The sequence below is a fragment of the Culex quinquefasciatus genome, chromosome 1 (assembly GCF_015732765.1).
Source record: "Culex quinquefasciatus strain JHB chromosome 1, VPISU_Cqui_1.0_pri_paternal, whole genome shotgun sequence".
NCBI lineage: Eukaryota > Metazoa > Arthropoda > Insecta > Diptera > Culicidae > Culex > Culex quinquefasciatus.
Window position 1 is genome coordinate 66,805,636 of NC_051861.1, and position 16,774 is coordinate 66,822,409.

The following is a 16,774-nucleotide window of genomic DNA, read 5'->3' on the forward strand; positions in this document are numbered from 1 at the left end:
AGAGCACGTTATGATGGTCGGCTCTACCAAATCGGTACACGTCTCGATGGTCACAGGAGTCGAGAACCCACGAGTGTGGCTGTGAAGGAGAGCACGTTATGACGGTTGGCTCTACCAAATCGGTACACGTCTCGATGGTCCAAGGAGAGGGCTGCATATGACTAGCCGATCAAAAGCAACGCGATTCTTGGGCGCGGTTAAACCCTCGCATGGACTCATATGTATGTAGGACAGGAAATGGTTCTAGCACCCGGCATGGATCCTGTAAGTAGACTAGTGCAGAAAATGCAACGCCTCCCCCCGAAGTTATACCGAAAGGTGGTCCCGGGGGGACAAGGGCACGGCGTTTAAGGACTGGTTTAGTGGGTCGGGAAAACTCTTTTTTTTGTTTTCCCAACCCCACACTACCTGAGGAATGAATTCTCAGGTGTCTGGTAGCAGATTCCGACACACAACACACACACACACACACACACACACACACACACACACACACACACACACACACACACACACACACACACACACACACACACACACACACACACACACACACACACACACACACACACACACACACACACACACACACACACACACACACACACACACACACACACACACACACACACACACACACACACACACACACACACACACACACACACACACACACACACACACACACACACACACACACACACACACACACACACACACACACACACACACACACACACACACACACACACACACACACACACACACACACACACACACACACACACACACACACACACACACACACACACACACACACTTTACACAGAAATACACGTTTTATTTGAAAAGTGTGGTTCTTTGATATTGAATGCCCTATCCGTATCTACCTGAATCCGCCTAGTAATACGTGCCAACCATGAGTGATGAGTAGTAAATAGCTTCCGCCTACGAATACTTTTGAGTTGATGGTCTTTTGACCTGAAAAGGAAAGGACTGTGCTAGCCGTCATTGATAACTGACCAAAGTCATAAGTTTCAGTTTTTTAATCAACTTTTCTTCACCTTTCTGGCTTGCTTTCGCTGCCGCTGCTGCCCATTTGAAATTTTTCTTGACCGGTTCCTTCCGATGTGCATACACTGCTTATCTCAGTCCCGGGTATTAGGTGGTGTCAGCCCTCGCTGCTTCCAGTGACCCATTTCAGAATGACAGAGTTCCTTGCGGTCCAATTCTGAGGTCACTGGGCATTGTCTGGTCCCGCATAAAGATAGAGCAAGAACCAGACGGGTCCTCGACCTATTTTGAAACTTCCGATCGTAAGCAAGTAGCAAGTAAAAATATTTCAGTTTTCAAAATGTCCGATATGGTCTGATCTCACCAGATTTTCGAAGTAGCTGCCACTAGTTTTCTTCCTTCTCCTTTTCTCCTATGGTGATGATGTCCAGGTCCAGTTAAAAAAAATTTAAATCCAGCATCGTTTCTTCGCCAGATGTAATGCCCGAAGCGAAATTTTCCGTACGCGACGCAAATTCACAATATAATTTATTAAGCCATGTATGGACCAAAAGGAGAATGGGCACATTTGTATGGGAGCTGGTCCAAGGATGTACACGAACGGGGCCAATTTTTTCCGAAAGATCTCGCCGAGACATGAAAAAAAGTCTTCTGGACCAACTCTCTAGGCACAAGCTGTTGAAGTTTGAGCATTTTGGGTTAAAATGTACAAAAAATCGTATTTTTGCTATTTCTAAAATCACTCATAACATCCTTATTTTATCATGGATTTCGATCATCTTGACTTCATTCGACGAGTATCAGCAAAAACTATAAGTTCTGATATGTTTTAGCATGATTGAAACATGATTTCTCTTGTTTTTATCCGTTTGAACCGTTTGTGCAAGAGGCATTCCATAGAAACAAGTCGAAACTTCAAGATTTTGAAACCGGATCCTACACAGACTACTTAAGTGAGTATGGAAGGCTTCAATGCAATGTTGTAACAACTTATTGTGATGTTCTGAGTCATCCGAGAACTCCTTGGAGTTAAGACCGGTGAGTCTACCGCCGTAACAAGCAAGAGGTCGGCGATTTTTGAACGCTGATCATACCCGCATGGCTTTAGTGAGGATGGTAGACTACTATGCTAATGTGTTGGAGTGTCCTGGGTTCTCCTAGGACTACCTGAAGTTATGATCTGTGGGTCTACTACCGTAACAAGCAAAATGTCGACCGGTTTTGACAACGGAACATACCTGCATTGCTTCAGTACGATCCGTCAAATAATTTTGAATGATTTTCACGATATAAATCGGAAAATTAAACCTTTTCAATTTCGCAATCAAACCTTTATGCCAAACACTGTCAAATGCTTTTTCTATGTCCAGAAGAGCAGCGTTCTGAGTCATCCGAGAACTCCTTGGAGTTAAGACCGGTGAGTCTACCGCCGTAACAAGCAAGAGGTCGGCGATTTTTGAACGCTGATCATACCCGCATGGCTTTAGTGAGTATGGTAGACTATTATGCTAATGTGTTGGAGTGTCCTGGGTTCTCCTAGGACTACCTGAAGTTATGATCTGTGGGTCTACTACCGTAACAAGCAAAATGTCGACCGGTTTTGACAACGGAACATACCCGCATTGCTTCAGTGTGTGTAGTAGACTACACACAAAGAAAAATTACTCTAAATTTAAAAGATCGTTCGTTGGATTAAAAGTTCGCGTTGGTTCGTAGAAAGTTCAAACTTTTCAATTTAAAAGTTGGAAAGTTTTTGATACTACTATGCATTTATGGAACAAAATCGTTGTATTGGTAAAAGTATTTTACTTTTAATTGGAAAAGAAACCTTTTATGGCAAGAATACACAACATTTAGCACTACAGGGATAATTTCAGAAAAATGTGCTTGGTTTTTTTTTAAACTGTATGTTAAAAAAAAACATTTTTTATTGTATTTAACGCCTCTCCACTAGCTTCAGCTCAAGGTAGGCCAATATTCGAGTCCAAGCTGTACCGATTCATACGGTACGCCACCAGTCACTTCCGAATACCCCAGGACGGTTCCGGATGGAGGTTTCGACGCGCGACAGCAGTTTAACACGATGGTCACGTTTCCGGCCTCAATCAGGATAGTCTTGGAGGAGTTGGCCGTTGATTCGGGAAGAGTGGTCGACGTTTTCCGGCAGGAAAGTAAAGTGCCTGAACGGGGAGTTCCCAATCCTGGAAGCGCATCCGGAACATGGAGTTGATGAGGCCCTCGGAACGGAATTCGATTTTGAGCACGTAATCCTAGGCGTCATCCATAAAGTATGTCACGCTAAATCGGGCGATTTTTAACCCCCCATGTCACACTTTGTCACGCTTCATATTAACCCCCCTATAAAAGTACGTCACATAACATGACCCCCCCGCCTCCCCCAGCCAATAGAAAAATCTTATTTAAAAAAACGAAGTTATCTTATTTCAAGTTGTTTTTATTTCATTGTTATTGTACGATCAGTACCTAGCTGGACTCGGTCACTGGAAACGACCGGCTGCTCAGGTACCGTCAGTGGGGGTGACTATGGGTCAAAAAACGAAACACCTCTCGAAATTTCTTAATAACAAAAACAATTTAAATAACATCGAAAATCTTTTAACGTAGATTTGTTCTTCGATAGTTTACTAACATTTTCCCAAAATATGGTCGATTTTGATGAACACTACCTTAAATGCCAATTGTTTGAAAATTGACCCAATCTCACCCCTTAGAGGGGGTGACATTGGGTCAAATGAAACTAAAATGATGCTGAAATACAAAGATATGGTAAAAACAAGTCATCCAACAGCGTTTCTTGTTCGAGGGAATCGTATTGACACGCTACAATGTTTGAAGTGGAGATTTTCAAACACTTGGGTAGTTTTCGAGCAATTCTAACAAAAATATTAGAAAAATGATTTTTCGAGAGGTCATTTTTGGCCAAAAACGTACCCCAACTTTAGACATCTGCCAAAATAACAGGATATGTTCTAGGAACGAATTTTTTTCAGCGAAGTCATCTTAAGATGTCCCCTACACAACCCTTTTAACAGAGTTCAGTTTCATTGAAAAGAATCTGAGAAATGGTAAAATCCGTAAAAAATCACTTTGACCCAATCTCACCCCCCAGACCCAATGTCACCCCCACTGACGGTACCGACGAAATAGGCGGCGGGCCAGATGCGGGCATAAAAATGTCAAAATCTCTTCCCCCCTCACTTCGTCTCACCATCCAGCTGCAAATTTGTTGACAAACAAACGGAGCACGCGGTCGCATGATGGCGGCATCGAGCCAGAATTAGGGGTGATCATGTGATTAAAAATGAAAGTTTTTTCAAGAAAAATAATATTTTTCCGACCGAATAAAAGAATTGCGAGCATGTTCAAACAATTATTCCTGATGTCGGAGATGTGATAAAAAAGCAAAATGTTAATCCATAATTTTTCTATAAATTGAATTTTTTCACTCCAACTGGGAACCCCTAGGTGTATCCACGAGCGTTTCCAATGACCGTGAGAAGATGCCAGAAAATCCAGCTACGAGCTAAATCCACAATATAACAATATAATATCATCGTTTCAGCAGTCAACGCAAATCAATCTAGCAATGCTAATCTTCACCCCAAGGATTTAGCAGATGTTTTTCGATATCAATTATGGGATGTGAATCGTTTAAGTTCTCAACACCTTCTGCCCAATCCATGGGGATACCAGTGAGATCAACTGTATCACTATCCAGCCAGTCAAGATCACCGCCGTCCGCTGTCGTCACTAATAGCTCATTTCGTCGTCTGGTCACGACATGCTTGGAACGAATCTTCTTCGTCGCTGCCGTAACTTTGTGCTCTTTTTTATGCTCCTTAAGCATAACTAGAGACGCATGGTACAGTCCACAGGTCGTACAGATCCGATCGTTGACCAGATTGGTCTGAGAAGGGCAAAACAGATCATACGGGATTTTCTTGAACCCAAGATAAGATTTTGGTAGGATCTTCGAAACGTCGAGTGAAATGGCGACAAACAAAGATGGAAAGTGTTGGTGGTCATCCTTTCCTGCAGCTTTTAGTACATCGGACGAGTGGATAAACGGAATTGGTGGAGGAAGAAACCGTCCAGGAAGTACCGTCGACAAAGAGCTTCGCAGTGGCGAACAGCAGGATCTGAAATAAAATGCAAAAAAATGTTTTAATTATTATTGTTTTAAATTAATATATGCTAAATTTACCTATTATCACACTTCACAATCTGGAGCATGTATTGGCTGGTTCGAACGTGGTTCGAAAACCAGCATTGGTCACGACACTCCAACGATTCGGGGTCAACTTCTGACGCTTCTGGCTCAATAAATTCAGCAACCGTCGGATATCCATCAATGATCAGCCCACCCCAAACCTCCGCAAGCGTTTTTCCAGCGAACTTGAAATTCTGCCGCTCCAAATGTTCATCTGTGGTCCGCATTTGTGAGTCTAGATGTGATCCATAATTATCGTGAGGGAGGATTAGACCTGCTAGCTCTCGGTTTAACGGGGACATCCGTCTTTCGACCCGGTTGAAGGCACTTCTTCCCGGCGCGTTAGTCGCGATGAAAATGGCATCAAGGTTATGTTCAAGAAAGTGGTGGATGGCGACCTGAATAACCTTGCGATAGCGCGGGTTTTCGTCAGGCCCACCATCCACCACAATTACAACCACGGGTTTGATGATCCCATCATGACGCAAGATCGGCGCAAATTCTTCCAGCTCGGTCAATCGTTTGAAATCCAGTGCATGAGAATACGCGGTTGACGACGAGTGCTTTCCGGAGCGGATTCCAACGTATGTCGGACCGGAATACCCAACAGCCTCCGGCTTTCCCAATCCATTTTTCTTGATAATTATTCCAGCGGTGACTGAGAGTCGTGTGGTGTTCGTTGGATCGATCGGAGAGTGAATCGACGCGCGCGAACCCGCGGGAAAGTGGTAGAAAATTCTCGAAATCATTGAAAAAGGGGTCGCGGTGTGGCCAGAGAAGTTGGGCCATCAGTCGTGTGGTGTTCGTTGGAGCGATCGGAGAGTGAATCGACGCGCGCGAACCCGCGGGAAAGTGGTAGAAAATTCTCGAAATCATTGAAAAGGGGTCGCGGTGTGGCCAGAGAAGTTGGGCCATCAGTCGTGTGGTGTTCGTTGGATCGATCGGAGAGTGAATCGACGCGCGCGAACCCGCGGGAAAGTGGTAGAAAATTCTCGAAATCATTGAAAAAGGGGTCGCGGTGTGGCCAGAGAAGTTGGGCCATCAGTCGTGTGGTGTTCGTTGGAGCGATCGGAGAGTGAATCGACGCGCGCGAACCCGCGGGAAAGTGGTCGAAAATTCTCGAAATCATTGAAAAAGGGGTCGCGATGTGGCCAGAGAAGTTGGGCCATCAGTCGTGTGGTGTTCGTTGGATCGATCGGAGAGTGAATCGACGCGCGCGAACCCGCGGGAAAGTGGTAGAAAATTCTCGAAATCATTGAAAAGGGGTCGCGGTGTGGCCAGAGAAGTTGGGCCATCAGTCGTGTGGTGTTCGTTGGAGCGATCGGAGAGTGAATCGACGCGCGCGAACCCGCGGGAAAGTGGTAGAAAGTTCTCGAAATCATTGAAAAAGGGGTCGCGGTGTGGCCAGAGAAGTTGGGCCATCAGTCGTGTGGTGTTCGTTGGATCGATCGGAGAGTGAATCGACGCGCGCGAACCCGCGGGAAAGTGGTAGAAAATTCTCGAAATCATTGAAAAAGGGGTCGCGGTGTGGCCAGAGAAGTTGGGCCATCAGTCGTGTGGTGTTCGTTGGATCGATCGGAGAGTGAATCGACGCGCGCGAACCCGCGGGAAAGTAGTAGAAAGTTCTCGAAATCATTGAAAAAGGGGTCGCGGTGTGGCCAGAGAAGTTGGGCCATCAGTCGTGTGGTGTTCGTTGGATCGATCGGAGAGTGAATCGACGCGCGCGAACCCGCGGGAAAGTGGTAGAAAATTCTCGAAATCATTGAAAAAGGGGTCGCGGTGTGGCCAGAGAAGTTGGGCCATCAGTCGTGTGGTGTTCGTTGGATCGATCGGAGCGTGAATCGACGCGCGCGAACCCGCGGGAAAGTGGTCGAAAATTCTCGAAATCATTGAAAAAGGGGTCGCGGTATGGCCAGAGAAGTTGGGCCATCAGTCGTGTGAAGTTCGTTGGATCGATCGGAGAGTGAATCGACGCGCGCGAACCCGCGAGAAGTAGATCGGAAATGCATTGAAATAGAGATTCGCATCGTTGAATTATATATTATAATTTCATTTCGTTTTGAAAGCCCATCCCATAGCATCGTTGCTCGGATGGCACGCCGGCGGTAAGAAGTTAAACATAACACACGATTAAGGAATTGATAAGTCCTTCTCAAAGCGTCGCAACTCGGAAGGCAGCGATAATGTTTCACTTTTTGGTCATATCATCTTACAAAAATGGATCCTGATCTATCCTAAATTGTACATCACCGAATAATACGTTAATTCAAAATTCATTTCGTTTTGAAAGTCCTTCCCAAAGCATCGTTGCTCGGATGGCACGCCGGCGGTAAGAAGTAAAAATACGCGATTGATAAGACCTTCTCATAGCGTCGTAGCTCGGAAGGCAACGATTGTTTCACATTCTGGTCATATCATCTACCAAGATGAATCCTGACCTTCCCTTTCCTTCCCTACTAACACAATTCCCCACTTCCCGTGATGCTTGAAGGAGATGCTGTGGATTCAACGGTCTCATGCGGTGTCAACAGGTATAGAGTGACAAACTCTGTGTCTGATGAGTCTGCAACTTCAACTATCGGACTAACATTCCTACCTTTGTTGAACTGCATCTCCTTGGGGGGGCGCCGGTATTGACTTAAAGCAGAGATCTTCAGGGGTTATACAGTGAGGATGATTAGCTCCCACTATTCATCTGTTGGTTCATTGTGTAACTTCAGCTGATCCGTCAATAACGGAGTAGCAGCTCATTGGCAGTCAACCATGCTCATGCTCATGCTCATAATTATTCCAGCGGTGACTGATGGGATAAGCTTGTGTCGCTGTGCGACGACCCAGTTGTGGTCTGGAAGTTTAACTCGGTATTCGATGTGCATCAAGAATGGGGACTGTTTGTTTGCGGCTGTTAAACCGATTACAACTCGCGCTTTGTCGTCCTGGCTTAGAAATGCAACCTCTTCCGGTCCTAGCAGTGAAGAGAGCTCTTCCAGAGACCAAATTGTAGACGTGCAAAATCGACCATCTGAATGATCATGGTGCTTGGTGTTAGTGGCTTTTGCAGTTTGACCGGAACTGGATTGACGTGACGTTCCCCTTCCACAGTGTTCGATCTACGTGGCAGCAATCGTAAGTAGGTTGCAGATCTACTCAGCTTGAAACCTTGGTGGAACAGCGCATCTTTGAGTTCGTCCAATGTATGAATACTTCGAATCGCTTCTAACTGTCGCTTGTCCTGAGCCGCCGAACCGTAGATCGCGATATCACAGATGGCCTTCAATAAATCTGTTTGCTGCTCTTCCAGGCGTGGACGGCCGATGTTTGATCTTACTGACAGGAACTTGGCTGAGAATATAAACATATTTTATTTTAGAGGTGTAAAAACCCAGCTTTTTTAACTTACCTGCTTCAGGAATCTCTTCAAGAAGCCTTTCCTTGGCGCTCTTTTCAACGACTCGTCGCTTTTTCTGCCTCTCCTGCTGGCTGATTTTTGCTTTCAACTATTTTTCCAACTTATTTCTTTGGCCAGTCAATAATTTCAATTGCTTGAATTCCCTTCAGGCCTTCAGTCATCAATCCCGCAGATTCGCGCTCTTTCATCCGCAGCACTTGGGCTGTAACCTCGTTCAGCTCTTCCGAGATTTTCTGCTGGACTGGCGCAGGTCGCTTCAAACAGCTCGCGGAACTTGGCTGCGCTATTTTTGCTTCGCCTTTCGGCTCGACTGTCCGGACCCCGATGCTCCATGTTCCGATGGAGACGCCCTCGACTGCGATACCGCAGGAGTTGGGCTAGCAGCGCTTGCAGCCTTCCCCCAGAACTTCATTAAAGCTCCCTGCCGTCCAAGCGCCAGCGCTTCGAGCTGCTGAATTTTTGACCTTACGAGTTCCGGCAGTTTGTCCTTCGGTTCAGATGTTTTGAGCTGGTTCCAAAAAGAGGATCGCCTCTGCTTGGCACGCAGATTTCTTCTTCTCAGGATACGCTTTAACGAAAGCCTTGAAAAGGTCACCAAACATTTCGTTGTGGTCCATTTTTAAGTCGTTCTTTGCACTTGGTTTAAAAAAAAACTTCCGCTCAATTTGCGCCGCACACGTCAAAAGAACAGTTGAAAATTTAAAATTGTAGCTGTCAACTGAGTACACTCTCAATGAAGCATACTAATAATCTGACGAAACTCATGCAAATTCAAAAATTCTATAATCGTGTATATTGATTTCACACGCTTAAACCGTGTACTTAGAATCAAGTTTGCACAAACCTATTTTTGAGTTGGCTACGGATGCGTTTTAGAATTGCTTTCTATTTCAAGCTTTTTGGCATTGCGGTTGGTTGTTTAGGACAAATTAAAAGAAAAATAAATCTAACGGTACGTCACGCTGATCTGAACCCCCCCTCCCCCCCTTGTCACACTTTGTCACGCTTCGCCAAACCCTCCCCTAAGAGCGTGACGTACTTTATGGATGACGCCCTATTTCGGGAATGACAAAGATTTTTTTTGGCTCACTGTCCAGGTTCATTCGGCTGAAGCTGCGCCATCGCGAGGTGAGTGTTTGTGGGCGGGAAGTTGCTAAAAGAGATGGAGAGTAAGTGAAGTTGGCTAGCCACTGCACACATTCTCAATACTCACCGGTGTTGTGAATCGCCGGCACCGAGTGCAACATCTGCGCTGACCACCTCCGATTATGTAGCTTTTCGTCGTCCTCCTCTTCGTCGGATCCCTCTCCTCACCGTGAAAATAAACTTTCTCGTACTTGTCCAAAAACCGGAAGTTAATCTTCTTCATCGCAATCTCGTTGTTCACGCAATGCTTCGGCAGCGCCATCTCCTCGATGATCTCGCCCCAGTCCTCGCGGGAATTGACCTTCAATCACCAATCCCGGGCCACCACCACCGAATACAACCGGTGCGAATCCACATTCCTACCTCTCATCCTACAAAAACAAACAAAATCAAACACAAACCCCACAAAATACCCAAGCTTCCTTCTTACGCATTCCGGCCGTGGAACAGCTCATTCGAAGGCGTTCCGCTGCTGCCGTTTGACTCACGAAGGTTTCCGCGTCCGAGTCCTGGCTGCTGCCGCGGTCGGCTTTACCGAGGGGCGGGACAGTAGTAAGAAATTAAATAATTTAATTAATTAACGGTAGGAATTAAATACATTAACGATTTTTTACGTTCAAAACAACGCCACCTCTTCTTACACTACATTGATTTGACAGTTTGACACCGCGCGTGTTTGTTGTTGTGTTTGGCGCAAAATTTGTGTCGTGGGAAAGCAGGTTGAGCAGGAAAGTGCCAGCGCGGCACAGGCAAACCGGAAAAGTTGCGCAGCGCCATCCAAGGCGGTAGCAATGACGTTTTGGACGATATCGAAGCTGGTCCAGCCAGAAGATTTGTTGGAGAAGGCCATCGAGCGGCGCATTGAGACACACCTCGATGCTGCGTTTGTTGAAACGTATCCTCGATTCCAATTCTCCACCCACATATTTCCGCAAACATGGTCCAGTTGGTTTGGTCTGGCTTTTTCGTCAGCCCTCCCGCCAAACAGCTGGGCATGTTGAATGCGGCCCACCAGCTTCGCCCCAGCCCCAGCTTCTGCGCCTGGGTCCTTGGCGATCGGCAAAGTGGCGCCGTTATTCCAGACACTCAAGAACTGGCCAACTTAACATGGCGGAATTTTTATTGAAATAAATGAAACAACAAAGATGAGATATTTTATTTTCTTCTTTTCAATGCAATCTACCAAAAAGTACCACCTAACGTAGATAAAAGCCACTCCAAGTAATTATAAAGCCACTGATGAAATTATAATGGACTACTCCTGAATGCTTTTCCGTGTCACCCATTCCCGAACCTGCCTCAGTCCAGCACCCTAGCTCTAGTGCACCGCAGAGCGGCGTTGTCATCACAGCGCTCGTAGTGCAGTTTACGGTTGCACAGAAGTTGCAATTTATTTCCCCGATGCCGATTTGTTGAAGGCATCGCTGTCGCAAGCCACCACCAGCTGCAACGAAATCTTGCTCTTGTATAACGTCTGATTTCTATTCTTGAACTTGACCATAACACTCCGGCAAAGCGCGTTCCAGGATCTTGTCATAGGTGAAACCGCACTTAACCATCTACTGGTTAAAGTAATCCACTCCGCCGGCTGCAACTTTTCCGTCAATGCACGTTTGGATCGTCCTCCTCCAAAATCTCTTGAGCTCCACGTCGTCATTCATTTTTATACGAAACCAAAACAAGCTTGACAGCCGAGCGTGCGAAAGAGACACGAAGCAAACCAAAGTTTTCAAAGCAGGTGTGGCGCTGTCAAATCTCAAATGACATGAGGAATTTAATTCCTTAATGTATTAAATACCAAAAATTAATATATTAAGGCCTTTGTCACGCCCCTCGGGCTTTACTTTGCGTCCTAGACTCACCAGCACCACCGGACCCACCAGTGTTTGTTTACATTTGCGACTTAGGCGTACACGGTTACACGAGAACGTCAAAATGAAAGAAATTTTACAGTCAAATTAAAAGGAAAAACTTTTAAATCAGTGAGCAATGAGATTTTCAAAAACTGTAGCAGTAAAAGTTTTCATTTTCAAAACAAGAAAAAAACATTTAATGTAGCAAATTTTCGAAAGTAAGTTACTTTTGTCATTACCGTAATATTTTTTTGTGTGTATGTTTCTAATGTGTTGACATGTCTTGGATCATTTTAGGACTCCCTGGAGTTAAGATTTGTAAGTCTACTACCGTAACAAGCAAGATGTCGACCGGTTTTTACCACGGATCATACCCGAATAGCTTCAGTGAGTATGGTAGACTGCTTTGTTAATGGCTTGGGATGTCTTGGGTCGTCTAAGAACTCCCTGGAGTTATGATTTGTGGGTCTACGGCTGCTACAAGGACTCCATGGAATGGTCCAGAACATCCCAACATAACAGCAATACAGTCTGCCATACTCACTGAATCTATGCGGTTATGATGCGCAGTTAAAAGCCGTCAACCTTTTTCTTGTTACAGTGGCCCAAATATCTTAACTCCAGGAGTCCTAGGATGACCAAAGACATCCCAACACATCAACAAAGCAGTCTGCCATACTGACTGAAGCTATGCGGGTAAGTTCTGGGGTCGAAAACCGTCGACCTCTTGCTTGTTATAGCGGTAGATTCACAGATCTTAACTCCAGGAGTCCTTGGATGACCCAGGACATCCTTACACATCAGCAAAGTAGTCTACCACACTCACTGAAGCTATGCGGGTATGTTCCGTTGTCAAAACCGGTCGACATTTTGCTTGTTACAATAGTAGACCCACAGATCTTAACTTCAGGGAGTCCTAGGAGAACCCAGGACACTTCAACACATTAGCATAGTAGTCTACCATACTCACTGAAGCCATGCGGGTATGATCAGCGGTCAAAAATCGCCGACCTCTTGCTTGTTACGGCGGTAGACTCACCGGTCTTAACTCCAAGGAGTTCTCGGATGACTCAGAACATCCCAATAAGTTGTTACAACATTGTACTGAAGCCTTTCATACTCACTGAAATAGTCTGGGTAGGATCCGGTTTCAAAATCTTGAAGTTTCGACTTGTTTCTATGGAATGCCTCTTGCACAAACGGTTCAAACGGATAAAAACAAGAGAAATCATGTTTGAATCATGCTAAGACACATCAGAACTTATAGTTTTTGCTGATACGCGTCGAATGAAGTCAAGATGATCGAAATCCATAATTAAATCGAGATTTTATAAATGATTTTAGAAATAGCAAAAATACGATTTTTTGTCCATTTTTACCAAAAATGATCAAACTTCAACAGCTTGTAACTTTTGAACCCGGGGCTTAGAAAGTTGGTCCAGAAGACTTTTTTTCATGTCTCGGCGAGATCTTTCGAAAAAAATAAGTCCCGTTCGTGTACATCCTTGGACCAAATCCACCCATTCTCCTTTTGCCAAAGAGTTATGACTTTTTTTTTAAAATAGCGATTTTTGTAAAAAGAGAGAGAGGAGCAGCCATCTTGGCTTCGGTCGTTGTTTGAGCCTGACAGGATCAGCTCAAAGACAATTTGGAGTTGTTTTTGCAGCCCTGCGCTTACTGCGATGACAGTCGTTTTTTTTTTAAATTTATATTTATTCAGATTTTTTTTCTTCCATGTACATTCATTCAGTTAAAATATTATTGAGTGTCCAATCACAATTGATGACTTTTCACCTCAATTTCAAATACTAGCAACTTTCATTTATTCATGAAATATTCTAGCTTTCGCTATTCAGTGATTTCAAATGTAGGAGGTCCTACATGTAGAAAAGGGAAGATACCTTAAAACTAACTTATAAACTATATAAAGAGCGGATCAATGTAGCTGAAGACTGCAATGATTTTTGTCGAAATGCATCAATTATCTTATTGGACATAACATCCAAAGTGTCAACTTCGGCTGATTGATGAAGTTCACTGGTGCTGAACCAGGGAGGAAGTTTCAGAATCATTTTCAGAATTTTGTTCTGAATCCTCTGAAGTTTTTTCTTCCTGGTTAAGCAACAGCTTGTCCAGATCGGCACAGCATAAAGCATGGCAGGTCTGAAAATCTGTTTATAAATTAACAGTTTATTCTTGAGACAAAGTCTAGAATTCCTGTTTATAAGGGGATACAAACATTTAATATATTTGTTACATTTAACCTGGATACTTTCAATGTGATCCTTGTAAGTAAGGTTTTTGTCAAAACCAAGTCCAAGATATTTTACTTGATCCTCCCACTTTAAATTTACCTCATTCATCTTTATAACGTGATGACTTTTTGGTTTAAGAAAATCAGCCCTTGGTTTGTGAGGGAAAATACTAAGTTGAGTTTTTGCAGCATTTGGAGTAATTTTCCATTCTTTCAAATAAGAATTGAAAATATCCAAGCTTTTTTGTAATCTTCTTGTGATGACACGAAGGCTTCTGCCTTTGGCGGAGATGCTTGTATCATCAGCAAAAAGTGATTTCTGACATCCTGGGGCAAATCAGGCAAGTCAGAAGTAAAAATATTGTATAAAATTGGACCCAAAATGCTTCCTTGAGGGACGCCAGCACGTACAGGTAGTTGATCAGATTTGCTGTTCTGATAACATACCTGCAGAGTACGATCCGTCAAATAATTTTGAATAATTTTCACGATGTAAATCGGAAAATTAAACCTTTTCAATTTCGCAATCAAACCTATATGCCAAACACTGTCAAATGCTTTTTCTATGTCTAGAAGAGCAGCGCCAGTAGAAAAGCCCTCAAATTTGTTGCTTCGAATCAAATTTGAAACTCTCAACAACTGATGAGTAGTTGAATGCCCAAGGCGAAATCCAAACTGCTCATCAGCGAAAATTGAATTTTCATTAATGTGCGTCATCATTCTATTAAGAATTATTCTTTCGAATAATTTACTAATAGATGAAAGCAAACTAATGGGCCGATAGCTTGAGGCTTCAGCAGGATTTTTATCCGGTTTCAAAATCGGAACTACTTTGGCATTTTTCCAACTACTGGGAAAATATGCCAAATCAAAACATTTGTTGCAAATTTTGACCAATCTACTTAAAGTTGCTACAGGTAATTTTTTAATTAAAATGTAAAAAATGCCATCCTCACCAGGGGCTTTCATATTTTTAAATTTTTTGATAATAGATTTTATTTCATTCAGATCCGTATTAAAAACTTCATCTGATGAAAATTCTTGTTCAACAATATTCTGAAATTCTATTGAAATTTGATCTTCAATAGGACTCAAAACATTTAAGTTGAAATTATGAGCACTCTCAAACTGCTGAGCAAGTTTTTGAGCTTTCTCCCCATTAGTTTATAGATTGGATTGGTTTTTGAGGTTTCTTAAGAACCTTTGAAAGTTTCCAAAAAGGTTTGGAATAAGGTTTAATTTGTTCGACATCTCTTGCGAACATTTCATTTCGCAGGAGAGTGAATCTGTGGTCAATAACCTTTTGCAAATCTTTTTGAATTCGCTTCAGTGCAGGATCACGAGAACGTTGATACTGTCTTCGGTGAACATTTTAAAGACGAATCAGAAGCTGAAACTCGTCATCAATAATGGGAAAATCAAATTTGACTTGGACTTTAGGAATAGCAATATTCCTAGCATCCAAAATCGCATTGGTTAAAGATTCCATGGCTGAATCAATATCAGCTTTGGTTTCTAAAACAAAATCATGATTCAAATTATTCTCAATATGATGCTGATACCTGTCCCAATTAGCTTTGTGATAATTAAACACAGAACTATTGGGTCTGGTAACTGCTTCATGAGAAAGTGAAAAATTTACTGGAAGATGATCAGAATCAAAATCAGCATGAGTCACTAAAGAACCACAATACTGACTTTGATTTGTCAAAACCAAATCAATTGTTGATGTATTTCTAACAGAAGAAAAGCAAGTTGGCCCATTCGGGAATAAAACCGAATAAAGACCAGAAGTGCAATCTCTGAATAGAATTTTACCATTGGAATTTACTTTTGAATTATTCCAAGATTGGTGTTTGGCATTAAAATCACCGATAATCAAAAATCTAGATCTATGCCGAGTAAGTTTATTCAAATCCCCTTTGAAATAATTTCTATTTTCTCCAGTGCATTGAAAGGCAAATATGCAGCTGCAATCATAATTTTCCCAAAAGAAGTTTCAAGTTCAATGCCCAAACTTTCAATAACTTTTAACTTGAAGTCACGTAACGTGCTATAAGTCATACTACGGTGAAGAACTATTGCAACTCCACCGCCATTTCGATTCATTCTGTTATTGGTTATAATCTGGATCACTTTTCAAATAAGTGCCAGTTTTTAAAAATGTTTCGGTTAAACATCAACATGCACGTTATGAACTCGTAAAAGTTGAAAAATCATTTTCTTTCGCTTTTAAAGAGCGAGCATTAAAATTCATAATATTGATGGAATTACTTAGATCCATGATTAAACTTCAGGGTAAGAACAACATCATTCGCAAATTTTAATCCAATCTGGATTGCTTCCATCTTGGATGTAGCATTACTCATTGTTTGAATCAAACCAAACAGTGAGTTTTGCAAAAAAGTCAGTTTTTCAAACGTAACATCGCCAAGATCAGAAGATCCCAAAGCGTTGCCAGCAGAAACATTTTCAAATGAAATTTGAGGTACCTGCCCAATTTCAGGAAGATTGGTAGAGTATTTAAAATTCGTGGATGAACCCGAACCCGAAACGACGTTGGCATAAGAAATACTTTAAAATTTGTGTTACCGTAAACTGGGGTCAATCGGGACACATGGGGCGAATTGGGACAGCAGTTTTAACCATGTTGGAGCACAATATTTAGATTTTTCTGGCTGGTTTCGGTTAGAACAGACTCAGGCCAACAAAATGTGTACATCCATTGTGCTCTAAAATTGCTGTCCCTATTCCGACTGTAATCCCGATTCACCCCAGATTACGGTACCTAACTTTTCCACGGTAGGGGTATTTCTAGCATTGTTCGAGTGAGACAGCACGAACGTTTGATTTAAAGATGCAGGTAC